The 11974-nt window shown below is 51.2% G+C and overlaps 1 protein-coding gene across 1 annotated transcript in view; it reads left to right on the forward strand.

The window, feature by feature from the left end:
* Window positions 1-1003: 1003 nt before the first annotated feature.
* The window catches only part of LOC120885060 (nucleoredoxin-like protein 2), a 29927-nt gene continuing 18956 nt past the window's right edge, over window positions 1004-11974 (forward strand). Inside the window, exon 1 of the transcript XR_005727552.2 lies at window positions 1004-11375. The gene's annotated coding sequence lies outside the window, so the exon portion shown is untranslated. The remainder of the gene's footprint in view (window positions 11376-11974) is intronic.

Consider the following 11974-nt stretch of genomic DNA (forward strand, 5'->3'; position numbering starts at 1 on the left):
TCATACAGGTCTTTGCAATCAGATTTATAGCCCCCAAGTGGAAAAGACTGTTTCTGTTAAGATGTGCTGTGACTGAGAAACACAAAGTGGCACAACCTTGGAGTGAGATTCTGTCAGAGAAAAGGAATCGAGTGCTGCTACTGCAGTCTTGGTGAGCCACCACAGAGAGGCCAGATGGAAAGGGCAGGAGACAGTGATGAGTGATAGGCTGGGACTGGGAGAGAAAGGGTAGCTGGGTACTGGCCTCCTTTTGGGGATGAGGGAAAATCGGGTATGACCAGGCAGGTGGGTGGTACCTATAATCCCAGCCACTCGAGGTTGAGGCAGGAGGATCACAAGTTCAAGGCCAGCCTCAGCAACTTGGTAAGACCCTGTTTCTAAATAAAATAAATAAAAAAGTGGGTGGGGATATGCTTAAGCATCCCTGGTTCAATCCCCAGTACTCCTGCACCCACCCCCCAAAGCAGTGGTTGTACACCAATGCACTAAACTTCTGTGGCGTCTTCTGTCAATCCTGCCACAACAAAGCTGCTCTCAACTACCAAGGTGTGAATTCTAGGAAGGAAAGGGAAGGAGGGGCTTGTGGTCCTAGAGCTTTGGGGAGATGCCTTAGAATCTGGGTTTCTAACAAGCTCCCAGGTGGTGTTTTGCCTCCTGTCAGGACACGGCTAGACCTGCGCCTTGTCTTGTAGGATGCTGGCGTGTGTGTGAATGAGGGGTTCCCCAGAGCCAGCCTTGGTCATGACAGGGCCAGTGTGGTGCTCTGCTGGGAAAGCTGGGGACCACCGTCAGGGCTTCAGTCATGAAAAACCAGAGGGTTCTCTTTAGGAAAGTAGCTGGTGGGGAACAGACGGGACCCTGACAGGTGGGAGGAATGCTTGGGGGGGGGCAGGAACCTGGGCCCTGCAGCTTGTCAAGTGTCTCTGAGTTCAATCCCTGGTACTCGCACCTCCATCCACCCCCACCCCCCCACCCCCGCGCGCGCCAAAAAAAAAAAAAAAAAAAAAAAGACTGGTGAGGTGCTAGTGAGGATCCCAAGGAAGGAAACCCTGGTCCATGACTGGCAGGAATGTCAAATGGTGCAGCCGCCGTGGGAAAAGGTGGTTGCTCAAAAATGTCCACGTAGTTGCTGCGTGACCCAGCACTCACTCCTAGGTCAAGTGTAAACACGGCCACAGGAACCCTGGCCCACCAAGTCCACAGCAGCTTCATTCCCAGGTGCCTCAGAGTTAAACCCTGCCTCGGGCTCCCGGGCTGATGGATGGGCAGACAGAGTGTGGGATTCAGGCTGGAAGCGCACGGGCCTTTCAAAGGATGCCTGCCACCCATGGGAACCTTGAAGCCCCAGGCGCTGAGTGAAAGAAGCCAGACCCAGGTCCAAGTGCATGACCCCGCCAGGGGAATGTGCCAGGGGAATGTGGAAACTCGCAAGTCTGCAGAGACAGTGGGTCGGGGTTTCCCTACACTGGGGAAGGGGCAGGTGGCGGCTGGAAATACTTTGAAGGGCTGTGGACACATTTTGGAAAAGTGTTGGTAGCAGCCTATGAATCTACTAAAGTCTGTGGAGTGGTCTTTAAGAAGGTGAGTCGTATCCTATGTGGGTGACATTGCAGCACCTAAAATCTTCATGATCTCACCTGAACAGAGTGTGCAGAGCATGCTGACCCCCGGCTGCCCGCGGTCCTGCACACACAGTGCAGAATCAGCCTGCAAGGCCCACAGGGCTGTGCTGTCCTCTGGCTCGTGTTCCTCTTCCAAAGTGTCCCGTCTCGTGTGTTTGCCCTGATGTTCCAAGGCTTGCTGGGACCTTGCTGGGACCTCTGCTCTGTCCTGGTACATGGGGACCAGGACATGCCAGGCAGCCTTGGGGCTCACAGTCTGGTGAGGAGGAGACAAAAGGTGCCAGGAAGGCACAGCAAGATGTTGGGGAGGCGCTGGGCCAACCCAGACCCAGGCTGCCCTGGAGGAGGGGAATGCGGGGGGCGAGGGTGTACTCTGAAACCTCCCTGGGGAGGTGACTCCTGAGGTGAGACTTGATGGGCTGTCTCAGTGGCTGCAGGGCCACTTGGCTGGACTCTCAGCTGGACAAGACTGTCCCCTTATTGACTAATTACCGAGAGACAGGGAGACTGCTCACCAAGGGAAACTGGGCATCCTAAGGCAACAGGAAGAGAGTTTTACAAGGAGAGTGACATTGGGGTGAATCTGCAGTGCACCGTGTTGTTGGCAGGCGGAAGCACAGGGAACCGTGTGGGCAGAGGGACTGCAGACCTGGACAGAGCAGCTGTGTCCAGTTTCCCTGGAGACCGTGGTGTGGGGAGACCCGGAACTTCTCTGAAGCTTGCGCCCACTTGCATCTGTATCTCCGTGACTCCAGGACTCAGCCACAGGCCGCTTCATCTTCAGTGCTGTCATTTCAGACTGCGAGAGTTCGGCATTTGATGATTTCAGAAAAGAAGTTTCTCCATGAGTTAAAACAGCAGCCACTCAAGGCTGTCGTAACCGCCGGCAGCTGTCCTCCAGAGAGAAGTGCTGCTTGGTGTCCACGGCTGCTCTTGCCTGGCTCTGTCCTCCACACACTGAATGGCTTTTTCTCTTCACTGCGGACTGTACCCAGCCACAGCCCCCTCCTCAGGAAGCTCAGTCGATAGAGAGTGGATGCAGAGAGCGGGCTGAGCTGCACGTGCTGCCATTTATACACCTACATGGAATGTAAAGATGAGTGAATTCATTGTGTTAACAACTAATGCTCATCAGCTGCCCTTGTGAAGCAAGAAGAAAAATGAAGGTGTTACTGTCTTCTCCAGAGGCCAGGTGGAAAAGGTCAGTCTCTAGCAAAGGGCATTTAAGCAAGGATGAAGATGTGCATTAGCTTGAGGAGCAGAGGAAGCAGCATGCGCAAAGGCCCAGGAGCGAATGATGGGTGTGCACCTGCTGGAATGAATGATGGGAGAGCGGGGCCAGGTGCAGTGTGACCTCACCTGTCAATTTAGGCATTGTATTTAATATTATGGCATCAGTGTCCTCAGGCAGGGGTGCCTGAAGAGCCACACCTGCTCATATGCCTGTGTGTCTTCCTCCCTCCCTCCCCCTCCTCCTCCTCTCTCTCTCACACACACACACACACACACACACACACACACACACACACACACACGTGTGCACCTGGGTCCTGCAGCTCAGTTTTGAATCTCCAGCACATAGACCTCTAGGTGCCCTCTTGCTTATAAGGGCTCCCAGATGCCTAGCGTGGTGGAGCCATGTCCCCCCACACTCACCACCCAGAAGGCCCCTGTGTGTCTGAGACTTCATCCAAGGGCAGTGCAAGGGTCTCGTGATGGAGTCATAGGTGTTGGAAGCCACTCTCTCTTAGAGTGACACCCCAGCTGCCATGTCACTGCCAGTGGAGGAAAACTGGCCTTTAGTGACCCACCTCTGTGAGCAGAAGGACCGCCGTAGGTGTTGTTATGCGCTGCCAAAGCCAAACATGAAGTGGTGTGGGGGACAGGGACAGGAGGACCCTTGCCTCTGCTCCGGGCTGTGTGGTGTGTGGTCTGTGTGATGTGCGTGATGCTGTGCTGTGTGTGAGGCTGTGTGGCACCTGGGCGTGTGCGGGAAAGGAGAGGGCATTTAGGGCACTGCTGTTCACCCTCTGCTCTGGGATCCTGAGCCGCTCTGCAACAGCACCCTCTGGACCCTGCTGCCCCTGCGGTGGCAACCCCTAGCTGCAGAGTCGGTGTGGAGGAGGAGGTAGGGCCACCAGGAACCCGTGGGAACGCACAGTGGTTGACCTAGTAGGAAATGGTTTGAACGGTCAGTCCTGTTCTCATGGTCAGCCACCGTGGGCCCGTCGCAGGGCAGGGGTCAGGCCTGGGGAGGTGTCATGAACTCCACCCAGGGAGCTCCCGAGGAGAGGCAGTGGCAGCTTGGCCCCGCCTGCAGGACAGCACGGGGACCTCAGGGACACAACACGTGGCGTATCGTGGGATGTTTGCGGCATCAGGTAACAGATGTGGTTCGCCTCCCACAACTAGAAGTCCACGAAAGGGTGGTGACTGGGACAGCACATCAGGGTCACCTGGACCTTTTTCATGAATTGACTGTACAATCTGATGACAGGATGGCATTGGTGTCACCCTAAGGAGGCCAGTCTGTCTTGGGTCTGCTGAGGAGGAGGGAGATTCCTCCCAGGGGAACAGACTCTGCCTTCCTCCCTGTGCCCATTAGGAACCATTGTCAGCAAGACCCAGGAGCCTGGCCTCCTGCAGCTGGGCCTTCACAGGAAGGACCACACCCATTCCTGGGTGCATCTCAACCAGCATGAAGGCCGCCCACACAGACACTCCCCCTCCCCCCAGGATCAGGGGCAATACCAGTGGTTTGCAGGTGTAAGGGCAGATCATTATCACAAAGTTTACCATGGACCCTTGTGCCTGTGAGCCATTTAAAATGTATTTCTCATTGTGGGTCATGTTCCAAAGGTGGTATCTTAATTAATCATTTTGCATGTGCATGAGTCAACTATAACTCATTAACTAAATATCTGTTTTTGGCCTTGGCTTATTCAGAGAATTACACACCAAGGCGTGTCTGCGGTGCAGCTGGAAGCCATTGTTGAACAGTTGTTCTAGTGTCTGGATTCCAGAATAGAAATCATTGATTGGGGTGATAAAATTATCCCAGCTACCTTGCTGCCTGTGGACCTGAGCTGTGTATGAAGGGACCTGCCGCCTTGTATGGCGACTGGACCTGGAAACACGGCTGATCTGAACAGAGAGGTCTTAAGAGGAAGACTCAGATGTACAGTATCCATAACTAGTCCTTTAATGTAGGTTAACTGTTGATGGTCCTAACTACTAACATTAGGGTTTTCTATGCACTCAGGATGCCAGCAGGGAATTATCTCTGGCCTCGGAGTCCAGCTCCAACAGGGAGTCTCAGGATGGTGAGGCGTCGGCGAAAGGGGGTGGAGAAACAACACAGACACAAAAGTGAAGGTTCTGAATCCCAATCTTTACTTGTGAAGTTGATCATATATACTTTTCATTTTGGCAGGCTCACAATACTTTGTGGTTACAAAACAGGAATCATTATTCAAAGAAACAAAGTATTACATAGCTACAATTAGAATAGAAGAATGTGTCTTGGCTTATGCATAAGCAAGCATTGTACTTTCAGTTCGAGTTTTGCTTTGAGCTGTTTCTGCTTAGTTAACTTTTAATAATAGAAATGTCCCAGACTATTGGCCTATACCTTGACTATTCTTTCTTGACTTACTGAGTAGAACCGGTGCCACGGTTACGGCAAGCGGTTAACTTGAAAAGAGAGGCTATTAATTTCGATCAAACAAGAGTAAGAGCACAAACCATTGTGCACAGGAACAAGAACAGGTTGCCCAGTACTAAGCACTAATCTGTCTTCTTAACATTAATTCTTCTTCTCTAGATTTTAATTTAATTTCTCAAAAACTTCCTTGACAGGAATACAGGGTTTTTTTCATTAAACATTAACAATTTACGCTCCACAGCTGAATCATTGTCTATTCTTTAGAAGTAGTTACATTCATGGGAAAGTCATGTTTTTTTCCTTCATACTTAATAGTCATATGAGAAATAGCAACTCTACTTATTAAAGAAGTACAAAAACAAATCAGCCCATTCCCTGAAACATACTGCGCTCCTCCAGAGGATGGACGCCTTGCGCCATCCACCTCAGTAGGGCCTTGCCTTTGCCTGAGTCAGGGGAGGGGCGCAGCACTCTAGGTTCCCCTAAATGCATTGTTCAGTGTGCCTCTTTTCCATTTGGAAGCCCCTGCCAGAGTCTAGAAGCTCCTGGGTTTAGCACAAAGCCCTGGGATCAGGCAGTGGATCCAGTCCAGCGGCACTGGGCTGGTTTTGGAGCCCTGCAAATGGAATGAAAGCCTGAAGTAGCATCTAGTTTCATGAGATGCTTAAGGATAAGCCCATTCAGGGCATTTTTGTTCACTTTCCATCTAGCATCCAGAGAAACGTGTCTGTGTGTTTATCTCTGTGTGCTGTTATATGGTTGTCTAAAAAAAAAAAAAAATAGAGGCATTGGGAAGCGGTAGAGAAATTAACTGAAATTCCCAATGGTTTGTTAATGCCACATAAGGCTAGTGATTCTAATTGTAGAGGAGTCAGGGAAATTCTCACAGTAACAGTCACCGAGCCATTTTACAAAAAGGAGAATTACACTAATGCACATATTAATTCAATGTTCTTAGAGGAGAACATCATTTTAAGTCCACATGCGGTATGCTATTTTCAACAGGAATTAAAATGAAATAAAATCTACAGGCAATAATTTGATGACCAAAACACGTGCCTGGGTTCTTTTTAAACATCCTTTTTTTTTGTGGAGCAAACAATTGAAAAAATTCAATTTATCCTTCTGAGTGAGAACACCTTGGGCCTGTCCCACCGGCTGCCAGTGGTCTGGCCTTGCATGCAGGTGCCTGAAGCCCCCTGCAGGTGAGGCTGCTCATTCATAGGGCCAGGTGGATCATGAGCCAGGAAATTGCCAAGGGTGGGGACAGAGGAACAAGCTAAAGGACATCCAGAGTGGCCATCAGCCAGATTCGGGGTGAGGAAGGCCTCATGGCGTTGACTAGAATAATTGGGGGACACTGAGAAGGGATACGGTTCTAAATGAATAGAGTCCTGAAAAAACAAAAATAGCAAAGGAAAAAGCAAGAGAAGACTTCAGAAGCAGAAATCAAACCTAGTAAGTAGACCTTGTTTAAATCCTAATTTGAGCAAATCAATTATTAAAAACATCTGTTGAGAGTTGGGGCTATTTGATAGTGGACATTAGAATAATATAGTCAGATTATGGTTAATTTTATTAGATGTGGTGAGTTACAGTTTTTTTTTTGTTCTGTTTTGTTTTGTTTTGTTTCCAGCACTAGAGATTGAACCCAGGGGCACTTAACCACTGAACCACATCCCCAAACCTTTTTATGTTTTATTTTGAGATAGATTCTCTCCAAGTTGCCTAGGGACTTGCTAAGTTGCTGGCTCTGAACTTGTGATCCTCTTGCCTCAGCCTCCCGAGCTGCTGGGATTACAGCTGTGTGTCACCACGCCTGGCACGCTCCTCAGTTAGTGCCTGACCATGTCCACTGGAGGGCTGTGTAGATAGGTACCCAGGGTGAAGAGGACGGAGGGATAGCAGAGTGACACCAGATGCAGCCAGACCCTAAATACAGAGGTGGCCTACTGGGACATGAGGCTAGGTCACGTGTGGTTCGTGCCACTCCTTGGATGGCCTCGTCCTGTGTTCCCTGATGTCCTCTCTGGCTCTATCTTGGTTGCTGACTTTCTTCCGTTTCCCCCAGTGGATGGTAAACCAAGGGCTTGCTTCTTTCTAGATCCAGCACAGATTCTCTTCTCAGCCTGAACCTTTGGGCGTTGGGACAAATGAAAGGTAGTTTTTTTTTTTTTTTCTTGCAGTGCTGGGGATCAAACCCAGGGCCTCGTGCTTGTTAGAGCACATCCGAGCTACACGTGCACCCCAGATGTGTTTTCTTGTCTTTTTCTCTAACCAATGCAGTATAACGACGATTTATGTAGCATTTGCATGATATTAAGCATTATAACCATCTGGAGATGATTTAAAGTCTGTAGGAGGATGTTCTCAGGTTGTATGTAAATACTCGGCCATTTTACACAAGAGACTTGAGCATCTGGGGATTTGGGGTTCTGACGGGTCCTGGAACCAATCTTTCATGGATCCTGAGAGATGACTGAAATAATATGGAAATTATATGTGTATACAGTTATACGTAGTATATATGTATATAAATGACACATTGCATTATATATGTATATAAACTATATAGACATATACGTGTGTGTTTCATGCCGGGCGTGGAACCCAGGGCTTTACACAGGCTGAGCCCGCTTTCTACCACTGAGATAGAGAGCCAGGGTCTTGTAATCTCCACATGGGAAACTCCATGGGCACGTCAGACTTGGGTTACTCCGAAGCAAACAGGGTGGCTGTGACTCAAGACGGATGCCATCAGGTCAAGCTGGGTACTTTTAAGCAAACACAGCTGCAGGCAGGATTGAGTTAGGAAGTCACAATATTTCCATAAGACAAAGCAGTGGACTGAGAAAGACATAATGCTGGGGACGGAACCGGCCCCCTCCCACCACACAAGCTTAGCTTCCACATACGGGAGAAAACATACAGGACTTCTCTTTCTGGTTCGCTTTAACGTGCTAGTCTCTAGTTCCATCCATTTTCCAGCCAGTGACAGGCTTTTGTTATTCTTTATGGCTGAATTAAACCCCCTTGTGTATATGCACCTCGTTTTCTTTCTCCACCCATCTGTTGATGGACACCTAGGCTGGCGCCATAACGGGGTCTTAGCTGGTGATTGTGGGTGTGCAGTGATAATCACGGTACGGAGGTATCTCTGAAGCATGCCTTTAATTCTTCCGGGTAAATCCCAAGGACTGGGAGAGCTGGGGCCCGTGATAGTTGTACTCTAGTTCTTTGAGGAACCTCCATACTGATTCCCATAGCCTGCTCCACTACTTTATGTGTGAATTCTGCAGAGAGCCTGGCAGCGGGTGCTCACTTCTGCCCACGCCACCTTCAGAAGGGCTGGGGCTGATGTGGGCTGGTCTCCCTCCAGCCTCCACCACAGGGTCTTGGCTTGTGTCCCAGCTGCGGGCCCAGAGTCAGGATCCAAATCACGACTGGGGTGCAGCTCAGTGGTGGCATCTGGGCAGCATGTGCGGGGTCCTGTGTGTTCCCCAGCACCACAAAATACTGCTCGAGTTGGTGCCATGAGCAAGATTGCAGTCAGCAGGGAGCTTGCCGACAGCCATTCCTGGGTTTTGACCACACCAGGAAAACTTTTTCCCCTTGGAGAAGCTCCCGCTGACACCCAGACAGAGAGGCCTCCTGGAGGGAGTGCCTGCATGGCGGGGGAGGGCGCAGGTTGGAAAGGGGAAGAGGAACCCATGGGGAGGGGTGGAGGCCCCCTGCAGTGAGTTCTGACGTGAACAGAGGGAAAACATCATTCGGGGTGTTCCCTTTTACCTTCAAAGGAGGAGGGCATTGCTCTGTGTTTTCATCTAATCCTCTCCCCCAGCTGCTAATTAGGGTGATTTCATCTTTGAGCTGCTCTAGAGGCCCTTGGACTGTTCTTGGAGGCTGCTTTGAAATCTGCCCATTGGGAAACGTGGCTCTGCTGGAGAGATGGCCCCCAGAGGCTGTGGCTCTGAGCAGAACAGGGATCCACCCTGACACCAGGGGCTCCCTTAGACTGGCAGCAACTGCAGCGTCCAGAGCACCCTTCTGGTAGAAAGACATTAGCAGGGATGGTTTCTCTTTTTAAAAACACATCCCTGTGACTTAGGGACAAAACAGTGTCAAATACTGTGCTGGTGTGACACAGCACTAGCCTGCCCGAAGGTGAGGGTCCCCTCTGCACCCAATTCTTGTGATCATACAAGAAAGATTTTGGACATGTACCAGGCATGAGTTCATTGAAGGGATAGGAAAAGGGGAGAGGGAGAGAGTGGGTCCTCTCAGAGCAAAATGGCAGGCCCCTCCTTCCCTCCAGTGTTAATTGAGGATCCCAGGGGAACTTCCAGAGCATGTGCCCAGGTCTGCCTTGTGACTTTTTTTTGTTTTTGGTGCAGGGGATGGAACCCAAGGCCTTGTGCAGGAGGCAAGCACTCTACCAACTGAGCTGTGTCCCCAGCCCTGCCTCCTGACTCTTGACTGACAGCAGGATGACATCAGACTTTCAAGTCCCTACTGTCCAGGTCCAGGACAGCTCTAGGTCTCTTTGGCCCATGCCGACTGGGCCAAATTAGAACAATTGGAATCTGTTCTGACCGATTTTATGGTTAGGGGAGAATTGTCCTTGTCTCCCCAAGTTGTGGGATCTGGTCTGTGTGTGGGTCACAGAGGTCACCTCTTTGGGGTATCTTGTGTTCTTCTTACCAATATTTTGGGCCTGCATTTTTCATGCCGATGACAGATTATTTGTGGAAGAATGTGATATATCCTGTTGACTTAAGCCAGGCAGGGCTGCAGGTAAGTTTCGAAAGAGAGAAGAGAAAGAAAAGAGGAAAAGAGGCAGGCACGCATGTGGGGGTCAGCACAGGGGCCCAGTTTATAGAGCCATTCCCTTAACCTCCCTTCCCACCACTCACAGCTGGACTTCTGTCCCCAACATCTACAATACACGTTCGGTGCCTTGTGAATGCAGGTGGGATGTCTTCCAGAAGCATCTCCAGGCAGGAAGAAGGAGGGACGCAGAGGCTCCTAACTCCAGGGGCTGGAAGGAGCAGAACCGTCACGGAGCCCAGAACCAGGCCAGAACTGGGGGAGGCCCAGCTGGCTGTTTGTTTTCCTAGTCCACCCAGGTCTCTCCTCAGGCCTGAAGCTGCGATCCACACAGGGAGTTAAAAGCAGAGCAGGACAAACGTCTTCCGTGGCTTTCTAGCCACAGCTTTGCAGACTTCCGATTTTGTGAGGGGGAGTCCACAGCCATCCGCCCTCCAGGCCCCTCTCTCACCCTTTCACGTCTCCAGACCCTGACGACCAACCTCTGTGGCCACGCAGGGCCACTCTGGCCCTGAAATCATGAAGTCCTGCTATTCCAAAGGGAAATCGCATCCTCCCTTCCCAGAGTGGCCCGTGTGGAGAAGAACAGGAGGAGCCTCTGCTGTCCTCTAGGGCACAGTCCAGGACACCGTCACATCTCAGGGGCCCAGGTGACCCAGGCTGGGGGCACCTCCTATTCTGGAGTCAGGATCCGCCTTGGAGAGGACCTAATTTAGAAGCAACCCTGTCCCCAAGACAGGCATTTGGGGCCATCTTGAGAAGCACAACCAGAGGGGACAGTCAGGCGAGGGAGGGAAGGGACAGGTGAAGGAGGGTCTCAGAGCAGGCAGGGGAGGCTCCCCAGGAGGACATGGCGGAGAGATGGAGAAGGCGCTGGGAAGCAGCTCCCCCCTGGGGGGGAACTCTGGAGGACCCTGTGCCCGGCGTCACATCTGTTTGTCACTTTTTGAGGTAGCTGTGTATTTGCTTTGTGCGGTTTTCCGAGTCCCATCTTTATTTCACAGTAAAAGCTCAAAGAAACACAAGGATAAGAAATGAAATCTTGGTGGAGCCAGAGAAAGGACCAGAAGACACGTCCCTCCCTGGCGGGCCACTGGAATGTCCATACCCAACTGTCCCCTCTAGGAAGGGCCGGCAGTGGTCTCGGCAGAAGCACTTGCTTGGTCGCTGACCCTGTTCATTAGGAGTTGAAATGATTCTCTTCGGCACTGACTCCACCTGGCTTCCTGGGTTAACTGCTTTGGGCTTGAACTGGTGAAAAGGTGAGTGGACCTGACATTTTATGTTTTTCTCTTCGCCAAAGGCGTGTCACTCAGGGCCTCCAGGTGTGCCCCGACGTGAAGCTGCTTGGAGGCCACATGGCCCTGGTCGGGTGTGAGGCTTTCTAGCTGAAGGGATCCTTCCCAGTGGCTCCCACAGGGATGGGGGCATTTGCCAGGCTGCCCAGCACCTCAGCAGGGGCTGGGGAGGGGGATGGAGCTCAGCTGTGAGGCCGCGGGTTCGACCCCCAGCACTGGCAGAAACTAAAAATAAAAAAAGCTAACAAGTGGCCAGAGTGGGGGAGGGAGAGGAACACCGGTAACATTCTGATGAAATGACGGAGGAAAGACAGCTCTCTCTGGGGCTGGGATTGTGGCTCAGCGGTAGAGCGCTCGCCTAGCACGGGCAGGACGCGGGTTCGATTCTCAGCACCACATCAAAATAAAGGCATTGTGTTAAAACAAAACAAAAACACAAACAAACAAACAAACAACCCAGCTCTCAAAGTACCAGGACTGTTGGGTATTCATTTCAGAAATAAAATTCAGAGGAAAAGCCTCTCAAGAGCCCCAATGATGGAAACCCCCTGCCCCCCCCCCCC

The sequence above is a fragment of the Ictidomys tridecemlineatus genome, chromosome 13 (genome assembly GCF_052094955.1).
Source record: "Ictidomys tridecemlineatus isolate mIctTri1 chromosome 13, mIctTri1.hap1, whole genome shotgun sequence".
NCBI lineage: Eukaryota > Metazoa > Chordata > Mammalia > Rodentia > Sciuridae > Ictidomys > Ictidomys tridecemlineatus.